Raw genomic sequence first — 14,531 nt, 5'->3', positions numbered from 1 at the left:
GACTAAATATGCGTGTTTTTGGAGCCAAAAAGTGGTAATCCAAGCCGAGAAACCACAAATAAGTGTATATATATGTACACAAGGTTACTAGCTAATTATTGTGTATTTTTGGAAGTTTTTGGCTTCAATTTGCTATTTTTCTTTATTTTTTAGGATTTTCTTAATAAAAGTAAAATAAAAATAAAAAAGTAGGTGAAACAAGATCAGAAAAAAGAAAAGAATAGATGGTGATGATCCTAATGACAAGGGAAACCCATGGTAAAAATTGGGTACAATTCGAGAAAAGTTGCGGAAAGCCCGAAATGGCAAAATTTTGGCAAAGTGGACAGATTTCTCAAAAACAGGTCAAACGCAGTCCAAATTGAGAAATTTCAAATTCTAAAGTGCATTTCATGATGAGATAGGAGCACATGTCAAATTTGGTAACAAGTGAGCGGGGAAGTCCAAAGTTAAGTATTTTTTACTTCACTTACAAGCTCATTTGCACTATTACCCACTTGGAGAGAGCAAGGAGCACACAGGAGCATCCCACCCTCTACAGCCTTCTACAACTGCTACGAGAGCTCATAAGACTCCAAATATGAGAGGTAGACTCGTTTCCATAAGCTTTTGATGCGCGAAAACTAACCAAAACAAAGAAACAAGAGCAAACGGGGAAATGGGTAGAATGCTAGGTAGAGGCACAACCGCCTATTCAAACCATGCAAGAACCAATAGGTGGCTTACCCTAGTGTAGAATATGAGTTCCTAACTCTCAAAGCTCGAGAAAGACCAACTGAAAAAACCCTAGGTCAAATAGAGCCTGCAAGCGGCAAACAAGAAGAAGTTGTTGAAATGACACAAAACTTCTCAGGAAGCTTAACAACATCGAGGACAATGAAACCATGGAGTATCTCCAGGTTTGGACCACCAAAAGTGGATCAAAACAACCAATTTGACGGCAGACACACAAAGAGTCGTTTTGGCATAACGACCAAAATTGACGACCAATGGCCATGAAACTTCACAAGAAGCTTCAAATAGCCATCAATGACACATGTATACAAGCAAAACCCAAGAGAAAGTCATTTCACTTACCAATGGTGAAAAAGACGCTTTCGGGCAACCAAATGGATAAAGATGGAAAAGAAGGAACCAAAGTCGAGTTCAACCAAATTGACGGCGTCCCAATATCTCAAATAAGCTCGGGATGCAACTCTTGAGGAGAAAGATCGAGGAAAATCAACTCCAACACCAAAAGACGAATTCGAAGACTGAAATGTCTACAAAGGGGACTTTTAACTAAACTGATGATTTTTTAAGGTTGAAAACTAGTTAGCAGGGCTTAGGGCACTAGCAAAAACCATGCTTTGCACAAAAAACACTTTTTATCAAGAAGAGACATCATACGCGTATGATGTCTCACTGCATGATTTTCACATCATCTTGAACACATGAATGCATAGCCTCTTTCTATATGCTAACAACATCAAATGTACAAAGTATCATGAGATTTGGAGTTGAAAAACCACGTGGAAACTAAAAAGACGCAAAGTAGGGCATAAAATCGACTTATGGCCCTAAATATGCCAAAATAGCTCCAAACTCAATGAAACTTTGTAGGATTGTTGTTCAACACATGCACAAGCTATCTGGAACCAAAAAGTACCATTTTGGCCAAAAATACATCATACACGTATGATGTCACTTTGCACATACAGAGCCAAAATTGATCATTTCTCATCATATATCCATTATATATATCAAATACATGCCACATATGAAGTTTGGTACCATTTGGTCAAGGGGATCACTCCATTAGTCCAATTAGCGGAAAATTATCTATTTAAAGCCTAATCTTGCCAAAATTCATCATACTCAACTTCAAGTCAAGATTTGAGTACACACAGTCCTTTACTATCATATGAGGAGCACACAGAACCAATCTCATGCAAAAATGACACAAAAGACATCATACGCGTATGATGTCTCCAGAGCCAATTTTGGTCCAAACTATACCCAAATTTCATAAAATCATTGTCTAAGCCTGTATAAAGCCAAATCCAAGCTTACATTGCAAAATGGTTCAATTTTACCCAAAAAGACATCATATGCGTATGATGTCTCCCTACTTGATTTTTGCATTTCAGAGTTGCAACTACCACACAGAAGTGATCTACATGCCATTTGAGAGCAAACCTCCAAGTTTCATCCAATTTGGATCACAAAATCCAATTCCCTCTCAATATCTTGCAAAGAGCTTGACCAGGACTAAAATGACCATAACTTGACCATATGGGACCCAAATTCAAATCCAGGCATATAGAATGGATGTATGCACTATCAGCTACAAGCACAACCAATATCAAGATAGTTTGACACAAAAGACATCATACGCGTATGATGTCTCCAACATGATTTTGCACCCAAATTGCACATTTTTCCACATGCATTGCATCCTTAGGCCCTCAATAGCTTATGTTTCAATTTTGAAGTCATTTGGATAGTTAAAAGCTTAATTTCGGCTTTTAGTACTGAAAAAGACACTAACTTCTGAAATTGGAGTTACAGGATCCATGGATTCGGGGAAGTCATCAGCAAAGAGAAAGAGATTGACACTCAAAGAAGCAATAGCAGAAGTCGAGCCATTTTCTATTCCCCCAGAGACTCTCAAGCCCACAAAGACTTGGGTAGAAGAAGCAGTGTTAGAAGAACAGGGGATAAAGATATACCAAGGTACTTTCGGAGACCCACGGGGACAAACAGTGGATATCCCAATGATTCCCGAAGAAGTGGTGGACTATAGCAGAACATAGGAGATAAGAAGATACCTGGAAAGGGCAGATCTCCACAATTTTTTCACTTCCATACCATCAGGAGTAGACACTCAAAGAGTGTATGAGTTGGCAACCACCATACAGAAAGACGGAAAGGATACACTCACAGCCTTGGACGGGGAAAAGGTTGAAGTGGTTATCACTCCTCAGCTCATTGCAGATGCTCTGAAGCTGCACAACAAAGGATGCTCAGTCAGAGAAAGACGGGAAGCCATAGAAGTGTATGGGCCAAAGAAGCAAAATGCCACCTATGAAGACATGGTAGATCCGAGAGCGGCAAAGCTTTGCCGGCTCTATAACCAGTTTTTACACATATGCAGCAAAAGGCCACAGAAGTATACCACACCACCACATGCTGTTGCCACAACAATCACTTGGGCAATAAAGAGAAACATCCCGAAGGAAGTCAATTATGCTCAGCACATTCATGAGCAAGTAATTGCTTTGCAGAACGAGACGTCAAAGTACATTGGAGGAGCCGAAGTGTTGACTACGATAGCTTATGAAGCTATCGGAGCAAGGGACCAGTGTCCAAAGGCTCCCTCGCAAAACCAATGGCTAAAAGAGATAGATGAAGATGAAGAACAGCCAGAGGTCACAAAGAGAGTGTCAACAAGGGCAAGGCGGAAACTAGAAATTGTTTCCAAGCTAGAAGAAGAATAAGACGAGCCCCTCAAGAAGAAGACCAAGAAGAAACCCAACAAAGAAAACTAAGAGCCCGAAAGCCACCAAAAGGGAGAGGCTGATTGAACAGTTTAGAGCCGAGCGATCTTTAAAAGGATATTTTGAGAAAAAGTGGATATCAGACCCAACAAAAGTCGAAGCCAGCTCAACAAGACCAAATATTGATTAGTACGATCTATATATCAAGGCTTATGAAGAATCAGAAGCTATCTTGGAGCAGCAACCAGTAGAGCCATACACTGAAGCAGAAGTTCAGCACCTTAAAGCTGAATTAAAAAGAGGTGACAAGGGCAAGGGCAAGGAAGAGGAGCCAAGTCCTGAAGGAAAGGAAAATATAGTAGAGGAGACGACTACTGAAGTTGAGGTGGATGTGCTAGAAAAGCCCAAAATACAGCAAGAGGAGAAGGCAACGAATCCAGTTCAAGAGAAGAAAGAGCAATATGATGCTCTAATAGACACAGGATATACTCAAGAAGAGGCCCTCAAGGTTGTGTATGGCATTGCCTTAGCACAGGAAGAACGGAGAGGAACGGAGAGGAGGACCAAGAATAGATTTGACAGAGAGCAGAGGTTAGTACCTGAGAAGGCAGAGGATGAGGATGAAAGAGATATCCAGAAAGTGCATCAACTATTGTAGAAGATCAAAGCCCGATCAAAGACAATGAGGGACAGCAAAGAAGAAGCAGAAAATGAAAGAGATGGACTAATCCTCCAACTTGCTGATGCTTCAAGAGAGGTGGCCAGTGCACAAGAAGCCAAAGAAAGAATTGAAGATGAATTGGAAGATACAAAGGACGAGCTCATTGAGCTACAAGAAAGGATGGATCTGCACGAGAGAAAAATCCTAAGGCTTAGATCCACACCAAGAGCTAGCAGAGCAGTAGTAGAGCCAAAGGGAGCAATAGTCCTTGGTCTGGAAGATCAAGTCCGAAGGTTGCAAAGAGAATTGCGGCTAGAGCAAGTGCAGATATTGCACATTGCGGAGAGCTCATTGGTTGCAAAAGAATGACTTACATCAGAGAACCAAGCACTGAGAACAGAGAATGAGGCTCTCCGAAAGCAGCTCCAAGATCTGCAAGACAATATGATAAAAGATACAGAGGTTCAGCAAGAAGAAATAGGCGGGGCAGTCGTGGAGCTACCAGAGACTTGGGAAGCCACAACTAGTGAAGATCCAGCCCCAGCACAAGAAGAGACCACAACATCAAGACCTACTGAGGAGGAGGAAAATAGATTGCACGAGCAGATAGAGCAGGCAACAGAGGAGAGTGCAAAGGCAGCCATAGAGTGGGAAAGAAGACTCCTGTTCTCCATCGGACTTCAAGGATTGGACACTAAGGTGCTACAAGAATAGTGGATGCAACCTACATTCCCCCTTCCTCTACTAAAGTTTGAAGTGCTGAAAACAAAGAAAAGGCTAGAAGAGGAGTAGTATGTCGTGCTATATGAAGGCGACATCACAAAAGAGGAGGAATCAAAGAAGATAGTGGACTCCCAACCGAGATGGAGGAGAGGGTGGTTGACAAAGTACCCAACCTACCTAATCTATTTGGTGGAGGCACCCAAGGAAGTTAGAGAAGATGCAACATTATGTCCAGTGCCACGAGTCAGGAGTTGGCAAGAACATGGCAGAATCACAGCAAAGAAGCCAAATTGTCTTAATTAACCCAGGATGCCAGGACCGACGGTGGGAAAGAGAATAAGTAAGGCCTACATGGTGAAAACCCTAATGTGCACCATTAAGCTCTTTACTCTCTCTCCTAACATTTCGTGTCAAATGCTCAAAAAGATTTGCAGAACATTGTTGGCTTGCATTGAAGTGTTCACGCTGGATAAAGCTACCAGCTCAACATTGTTGTCAACGTCCGACACAGTGACAGAAATGATGTAAGATCTAGCCTTGCAGCCATCTCCAAACGTATTACACCTCTTTTATCAGAGAATCGTGTTTATGCTGAGCTTCCACATGCAGGCCTTTGAGGAGGCATTCTACACTGGTTTCTTTACTCATGAAAGTAAGATATTCGGCCCTACACTCACCATTGGAAACTTGAGATACGAGTCACATCTTCAGATGCTGAAATCAACGAGACTCCACTAAAAACAAAGCAAGGATGTCATGTCAGGGATGACATGAACGTGGAGGGGGGGAGTGTTGAGCGGAGGACCACATCTATACATTTTTGCTCAAACTCACGTTTTTGCAAACACTTATTGTAATAAATGTCTTTCCGACATTTCATTTTTTTTATGGAGCCGATTCATTGTAATTAGCGGGACTCAATTGAGTTTCGAGCTTGTATTCCCCAAGTAGTTTCACCTTCTTATGTTATTAGATTAGACCTATTTTCACACCTCCAAGGCTGAGGTATAAGAGCCAATTTTTGTAAACCTAAGGACAAGTTTTGAATCATTGATCAAGGTGAGTTTTTGAGCGCCGTGACTGTGTCTGAGAGAGAGTGAGAGAGAGAGAGAGAGTCTATCCTCTTGCTACACGAGCTACGGAGCCACCATTGGAGAAGAGACACCGCCATTTTGTTCGCAACGACGAGAGCTACGCACCGATACCAAGCGTGTGCGCATTCGGCTTCTACGCGAGGTGAGCTCCCACGAGCTTCTATGTGAATTTTCTCCCTATCTCTGTGTTGGAATTGAGCATGCCATATATCTATAGAACCGCAGTGAGTAGAGCTACACATTAGTACCATCCGAGTCAAGATTCGGTCACCTGTATTTTTCGGTCTGTCTTCATACGCGTTTACCGCACGGAGTGGTTACAGGTTGAGATTGTATTGTAGACTCATAGAGTATTGTCCTTACCTAGTGTAGAGACCCCCCTTTGAGTTTGAGGCTGATTCGATGACTCTAGATCCTGTTTTGAATAGCATTTGTTTGTAGTACGGATTTCAGTCACTTGTGTATTTGAGAACTCATATTTGGTTTCCTTGGTAGTGATTGTCATTAGAAGGTCGAGTAGGTGATTTGACACCCACCTATTTGTTTCCATGCGCCTACGGTCAACTTACTTGCTTGAGTGTACGTATAGTAGAGCTTTTTCTCTTTAAAAAGATAAGCCTCCTTTTCATGTTAAGGTTATTGACTTCTATACCTAGGACTTTCTAAATGGCTAGTGGCCAAGTCACATGAGCCTCTACACATATCATGAAATAATTACGACTCAAGAAATTGACTTGCTACTCTAGAATCAGGATTTACACATAGTATAGCTACACTAGCTCAAAAAAATAATAGAGTACAAATGTGGTGTCTCACTAAGTGTCTAGCCAGGTGGGTACTTATTCGATCAATCCACCAACATTCCCCCCTTCCTAGATCGTGTCATCCCTTGACACGACCATGTGCAATCATGTTATTAGAGGTGTCTTCACCTTTGTCTTCAAGGTTAGTCTTTATCTTTAAAAGTGATTTGTCATTGATGACACTCCCCCCTTCCTTGAGTGATTCATAAATGCATGTGTTGTTGTCAATGCATGTTTTGGGCTTCTATTGTTGAAGCCATTTTGCATCTTGTTTTTCCTTTTCTTCTTTGTTGCCACTTTTGGTCTTGAAGATGGATTTTCATGTTGCATACCTTTGTGGTAATTGAGCGTCTTTGCGTCATTGACATGATGATGGATGAGCCCTCAAGTTTCCATTAGGAAAAGTTTGGACTCAAATTTGGGCCTTGTAAGAAATTCCATGTCAGCGTAGAGAGAGATAATAGAAAATTCATTTTAACCCTTTTTCATACATGCTTTCTAAAATCTGGATATTTTATTCGTGCAAGATACATTTATTAAAAAACCCAAAAAGTAATTCAATCATGATAACACTTCATTGTGTGCAGCAACTACTAAATTCAATGCCAAATATCTCCATCTTTTGCATTTTTGAAAGCTAAGATATGTTTCCTCGCCTCCTTCTTTCCCCCCATTCCTTCTTGCGTTCTCTCGCGTGCAATATTCAAATTCCCATTCTTCTATCACCTCCAAGTCCTTCTGCACACAGTTTTAATCAATCATGTCTCAGTCAACACTTGTAGCTTCTCCACAAAAAACTTATACAAGGAATAGGAGATATGTGTATCACATGCATATAGAGCTCTAATGAGAGTATGAACCCCTTTGTAAGAAAAAGAAACAGCAGATGATTTCTGAAGCTTCAAAGGAGAGCTTAAGATCACATGGAAAAAAAAATATGGACCTTTGGGTGGACGGCAGAATGTATCCAAAGCATCCCATCACAAACTCTACTACACATTTTAAGGATATTATGTCCTTAGTGAGCTATGTCGAAGATGGCCACCATGGCTTGTATGGCTACACTAAGCATTTGACTACAGAAAATGACCTTCTACAACAAGATAGAGATATTTTATACAGCAAGAATGTTCGCTTACATGAGAAAGTTGTGTAATGTGCTCAACATGTTGAAGGAAGCAAGAAGACCATCAAGGAGCTTACAAAGCAACTCAGAGAAAAAAAAACAATGCTAGCTCTTTGCCAAAGAGAAAGAAAACTAAGAGAGATGGACGACTTGAAAGTTGGCTCAGGAGGAATCAAGAAAAGAGTGCAAGCCATCAAGTGAGTCCATCTATCCTTCTTAGTTTTATATTCATAAACTCTCACATCTCTTACTGCTAACATGCTTGCATAGATCTTTACTTCACAGTGACAAGGAAGTGGAGTGCAGCAAAGTAGCTGGCCTCTTGGATGCTAAGCACTATGGTAAGATTGTTGTTAAATATCTTGACAGTGTTTTAGAGGAGAACCAACTCTCTGCACTGGACGTTCAATCAAATTTGGATGAAGCTAGTATATCCAATAAGGGATATGCTGCCATTTTCAAGTATGTAGCATCATTTGTAGTGTTGTTCCACTAGAGAAGGGTTTTGATTCCTAACTCCTCTTACTTAGGTGTGTGCAAAGACAAGTCAAAAAGTTCCACATCAAGCACGTGCTACTTCCAAACCCTTTCTTTATTCAAAAAACAAGATGAGAAGTCAACGAGAAGGTGCTTCAAAAACTAAGATATCCTTTCCACATTGAAATACAAATCACCAAAAGGAGAAAAAAGGTCTATGAAAATTATAACAATATTTTTTATGATATGATCGTGTTGCAATCATACATTGTACAATTATTTGATGTTACTCCTAAAGAGTGCAACGGCATCCTGAAGCTTGTCATCAAGCTATATGAGTGCGAGCTTGTAAAGGAGACAAAGGTTGAGCAAGTCATAATCACACTTATGAATAAAGCTCTAGATGCAAGCATTGGACCAGATGATCCTCAAAACTTTAATGTGCAATCTGAGCACAACATTTTCCTTTTTGCGGCGTTCAAGGTGCGTAGAAGTTATTTTTAAGATAATTTATTGTTATGTTCCAGTTCAATGCTTTCAAATGTGCATTATAAAAAGTTCAAAAATATCCTTTCATGTGCCCACTAAGAACTTCAATATATTGAATTAGGTTTTTCATCAAACAAACATACCAGAAACAATAAGCGAGTAGAGAAATGGAAAGAAATTGGATGTGGAGGGCATGGGATCCTACAATGTAGAGTGGCACATGGTTGGAGATGTAAAAACCTTAAAATGCATGTACAAAATCTCCAAAGGAGCAACAAGCAAAAGCCCTTGCTTGTATTGCATGGGAGGGATTCACATCCTTGACAAACCGTTTTGGAGAAGAGCTCCGGATAGGCATCTACGTGACCCTAACTTTCGACCCATTTTGGATATCCCAATATCTAGAGTATACATATGCACAATGCATGCACTTTGTAGAATAATTAAAAAACTAATTCTTCTCTACATCTTCTTTGCCTAGACCACTTGACCTCTCTCTACAAAGTAAATGGCAATCTTAGCCTTAGAGACGGCCTCCCGGGTAGGTCACCTAATAAAAATGTAACATATCACGTGAGTTTAGAAGAAGAGTTTTTAAATTTCTTGAAACTTACAGAAATATATATACAGAAGGCTATTGTTTTTTCAAATTTGAAAACTACTGACAGATTTTAAAAGAAAAGGATATATTATATTCTTAGCAAAATTCACAGATAAGGGGTTTTACAAACATGTCTTGAACGCATGTGATATGGTAGTTTTACACATAGTGAACCCCCCGAGGACGGCCTTCTTTGAAATGGGTTTGCACAGAGGACATTTTAAGATAGAGAAGGATGATAACAGATCAAAAAATGACTGGGATATTCCAAAGAAGATGTCCATTGGTGGTGTGAAAGCCCGACTCTTCCTTTTAGTGCCCACAACTGGATGACAACGCAAAAGCCAAAGTGCACATGAAAGATGAGCATTACAATACAACAGGTGGAAAAATTTGTAGAATGTTGTAGTTGACCATGCAAACAATGGTGCAGCAAGGACTCGCAAAGCGAAGGTATGGAAAACGTTGGGCGCAATATTCAAGATTTCCAAATGGATTGATGGAGACTATACAAAATACCAAGAAGCTGTGGAGACCTTCCACAAGACATTCATAAGTGTGTGAACAAGTCAACATATTACTCACTACATGGTACTGTAATTGGTTTGATGACATGATAATCTTTTGAATTGTAAATACTCATCATTATAATATTTGCATGCTTTGTGTGCAGCACATTACCTGTAATCACATGCCTTGGTTTGCAAGGCAATATGGTAGCTTGGGTTTTTGGTCTACACAAGGCATAGAAAACTTCCACTACCAAGCTCATATTGGTTATTTTAGTCACACTCAACATGGACGTGGTGTGGATAAAGCAAATAGCTTAGAGGAGCTACACCAACGGACGTATTAGAAACTAATTCTTAGGTCACATTACAAGGAGCAAGTCAAACAAAGTCACATTGGCCATGCGATGAGATTAGCCAAAAAACAGTGAAGAAAGGAGATATGGGAGTTATCATCTGCAGAGGCTACAAAAACAGCGCGTGGGAAGGGTTTGGACAACACCGTTGCAAGTTATGCCATAACTCTCAACCATAGCAAGATCCAAACACCAAACTTAATGTATCTAGAAGAATTGATGTAATTTTATCTTTTTATATTGTGAATGATTGTTGCAACAAAATTAAAAATTTGGCAAGACATTGATACTCTATCATTTCAACTTTCCATAATGTGAAGGATGGTTTCAACAAAAAAAGTACATTGCAAGGCACTGTTGGGTGAAAGCATGTATAGGTGGACCGCTTTGCCACTATATAGTATATGGTTTTTGGGGTTGAGAAAATGGGTGGTTTAGGCATTTGAAACAGTGGGATTAAATTCAAAATTTATGGAAAAAAAAGGGTTAAAATTTGACGTGTACTAAGTGAAAGCGCTTAGTGGTTAATGATCACCTCAAGGTACTTTCAAGAACTTAATGCAAATATTCTCTCGAGTGTCGTCCCTCCCACTCTGTCTCGCTCGTTCCTCCCCCCTCTCTCTGTCTCGCCCGTGCCATTCAAGTTTCTGATTCCCTCTTTCCTCCCTCCTTTGCGTTTCTCTGATAGCCAAAGCACCAAGCAGCAACATCACAACAACAGCAAGCAAATTCAGGAGTACTTTTTGCTGGGCTGGTCATCAACTTCAGAAAAATCCCCTACAACAGCAAAAGGTATGTGGCATCATGTAGCTTGAAGCATTCTATCTCGAATGTTGGTTGAATTTGAATGTGGTTGGTTTTCCTAGGTAGCATTTCCAGGTAGCATTCATCCATATTTTAACATGCTTCATGTAGATGTAGAAGCGTTGTATGCTTATTTCTGAATGTCTAGCAAGAGAACCAAAGGGGGCTTGTCCTAGTGGTTAAAGTGAATGGGTGGGTGCGTAAGGACCCAGGTTCAACCCCTGGTGATATGGTCTACCCTCTGTTGAGGAGGGTATTGCAAAAAAAAAAAAAAAAAGAATGTGTGGCAAGATAATCGTGGATTGTAACTATTAATGATGCATGTGTGAGTTTAGGATTTATTTCTGGAATGTATATGCATTGTGCACATCTAATTGATCACCCTTGTGAATGCTTTACAAAAATGCATCACCCAGTTTGAAGCATCATGCAGCTTGAAGCATGAATGCAGATTTTATCAACTATGTGTACGTGCTTATATGAATGCATCATGCAGGTTCAAGCATGAATGCATTTAACTATTGATGTTGTATCTATATGGCATTTGTGATTTTTTCAGGATGAAGAACCAGGCTACAAAAGGTCCTTCAGACTCTAACAAGGATACACCTAGGAAGGGAAAGAGCTCTACACAGGAGTCACCTATCAAAACAGGTTAGATGCATCATGCATGCATTTCTAAAATTGGTTTTATGTCTTGTAACATTTTTGAATATTTTTCACATGCATGCTACAAAAAAAACTTCCGAGTCCCCCAAGGGTACACCTAAGAAGCAAAATGTTCAGTAGGTTAGATGCAGGTATTTCCCCCATGGATTCAATTAAAGTGTTGCTTTATTAGGAAAAAGTAGTGTGCGCACCACTAGTAAATATCAAGTGGATGAACCCCACTTTTTATGGATACAGCACCACTGATAGGCTGTGTTGAAGTGGTGCACCTGCAGCACCCTTTAAAGTTGGGCTGAAACCATGGTTGCATCACTACATAGTTATGCTGATATGGTGCACCATCTCTTAAAAGTGATAATGGACCACTTTAAAGTGCTGGGAAGCACTAAAAAGAGGTAAGGCTCTAGTAAAAACTGGCGATACAATGGGTGCATCACTTTCCAGTGGAAAACCCTAACTATTTTGTGGTAAAGCATCACTTTTAAGCGAAGCATCATGATGGTGCACCACTTTTCAGTGGCTCTACACACTTTTAAGGTACCGAATAACGTTCTAGTTAAGAAGCACCACTTTATAGTTGTGTTCACCACTTTATAGTGGTCAACATCACTATAAAGTGGTGAACACAACTATAAAGTGGTGCTTCTTAACCTGAACGTTATTTGGTATAAAGTGGTAAACACCAATAAAGTGGTGGTCACCACTTTTTGTGGTTCAAATCACATTTAAGTGGTGGTGCGTGATGGTCAACCACTTTCAGTGCTATAGAACCACTTTTTAGTGATGCTTTACAAAAGTGCAATAATCTTTAGTTCTACATCTTTGCTAAAAGTGGTGGTTAAGTGCTTTTAAGTGATGAAGCTTTACAAGAAGATATCACATTCTATTGGTGTAGCACCACTTTTTAGGAGTGTAGCACCAGTTTTAAGTTGTGTACAACAATTCACATCGGTGTAGCACAACTGAACAGTGGTTCAACCCACTTTTATGTGTTGGGCACCACTTTAAAGTGGTGAAGAAACACCAAAAGGTGATGTATCACTAGCAAATAGTGGTGTAGCAGGACTTTTTAGTGTTACCTAACCAGTTTTAACTGGTTGAGAACCATTTAGTGGTACACCACCACTTAAAAATTTTGTAGTACCACTGAGAATGGTGTAGAAATCATTTCAACCACTTCTTATTGTTGATAAAACAAGTTTAATTATGGCTCATTACATACTAACATGCATTCGTATATGTTTTTACAGGGAGGTGGACAGTACCACGAGTGGCCTTACCCACTCAAACAAAATTTTGCTTCACCAAGGAAGATAGCTAGATTGGAGATGTTCAAGAACCAAATGAGAAGGTTGAAGACATAGCAGCTAAGCAGGATGTAGAGCAGGATGCAGATGTAACACCAGATAAAGAAGAGGAAGACAAGGAACCAGCATTTTGCCCCGAAATTGAGGAGATTTTGCCAAACTGCCCTGGATGGGGATATCTTGTTTCTAATTTTTGCAAGATCAAAAAGCTCATCATCCTTGATATCATCCTTGATCTCGATGGACTATTCGTTTGCTTACATCTCGATGGATGTAAGCAAACGTGATCCAAAGACTGGACAACTTAAACACTCTCCACGTCCAGCTTCTGACAGAGTTAAACTAAAAAGAGTGGACGAGAAGTTGTGGATCTACTACCGTAGAGATGTTGATCAATTTGTTTGGGATTTGAGGAAAATAGCAGATGCAATGATTTGGAGCACTTGTACTACTACTAACATTGAGCTAATCCTCAGTACATGTTGGCCAGACATATGGGAACATAGGACTTATTACTTTAGGGATCTCTTCTCAAACTGGCAATGTGAGAAGTGGTCGTATTTTGAAGAGATTGCTGGAGCTCCAAGAGACCTTGCAGGTGAGCCTGTGTCTTTCAAGCCCCTTTACCATGTCTGGAACAAGTTTCCATAATATGACTCCTCTCGGACATTGCTGGTAGATGACTCTAGATATAAAAATATGCGCAATGTGTGGGACAACTGTATATGTCCACCCACTGATAGCCGTTTTTCGGCTCTCCGTAATTGCCATAGTAAGCTACCTCACCCTACCAAATTCACCCAAACGCTATGGCTATCCCTACCATTTCACTGTACATAAGCGTGTGTGAGTTAGGGGGCTTTTCCCATATCTTCTTAAAAACCCTCAGCTAGCTAGTCACTAGGCTAGTTGAGCGAAAAAAAAAAAGAGTATATTATGGCCTCTTTGTGTGTAAATATTTCATTGTATATATGGCATAAATATAGGGATTTTTTATAATTATTTTGGTATTTTATTAATATATTTCTACTTAGGTGTGTGTTTTACTAAACCTATGTACACCTTCTTTCATCCTCTTACACCATAATTATATTTTTTGTCAATATGTACATACTCTAACCTCATATTTTTCCTTTATACAAATCACTCCCACATTTTCACCCTCACCCTCGTGAAAACAAAAAATTGATTTCTACTCATTGGTTACGTTTATTATATTATTTACTTGCATACCTTTTCCTCTTTCACCCAAAATAATTCAAGGAGGGATCATATCATATGATTCCAATATCTTTCCATATCCATAACTCCTCCATATTTTTATTATTATTTTTACTCATTATTCTAACACCATGTTCTCATTGAGCTAAAGTCCATGAATAGTCCATACACTAGTCCCACCATGTATATATTTCTTTATTCACCAATAATCC

The sequence above is a fragment of the Adiantum capillus-veneris genome, chromosome 4 (assembly GCF_014529385.1).
Source record: "Adiantum capillus-veneris isolate H3 chromosome 4, ASM1452938v2, whole genome shotgun sequence".
NCBI classification, from domain to species: Eukaryota; Viridiplantae; Streptophyta; class Polypodiopsida; order Polypodiales; family Pteridaceae; genus Adiantum; species Adiantum capillus-veneris.
This window is presented reverse-complemented; position numbering follows the sequence as displayed.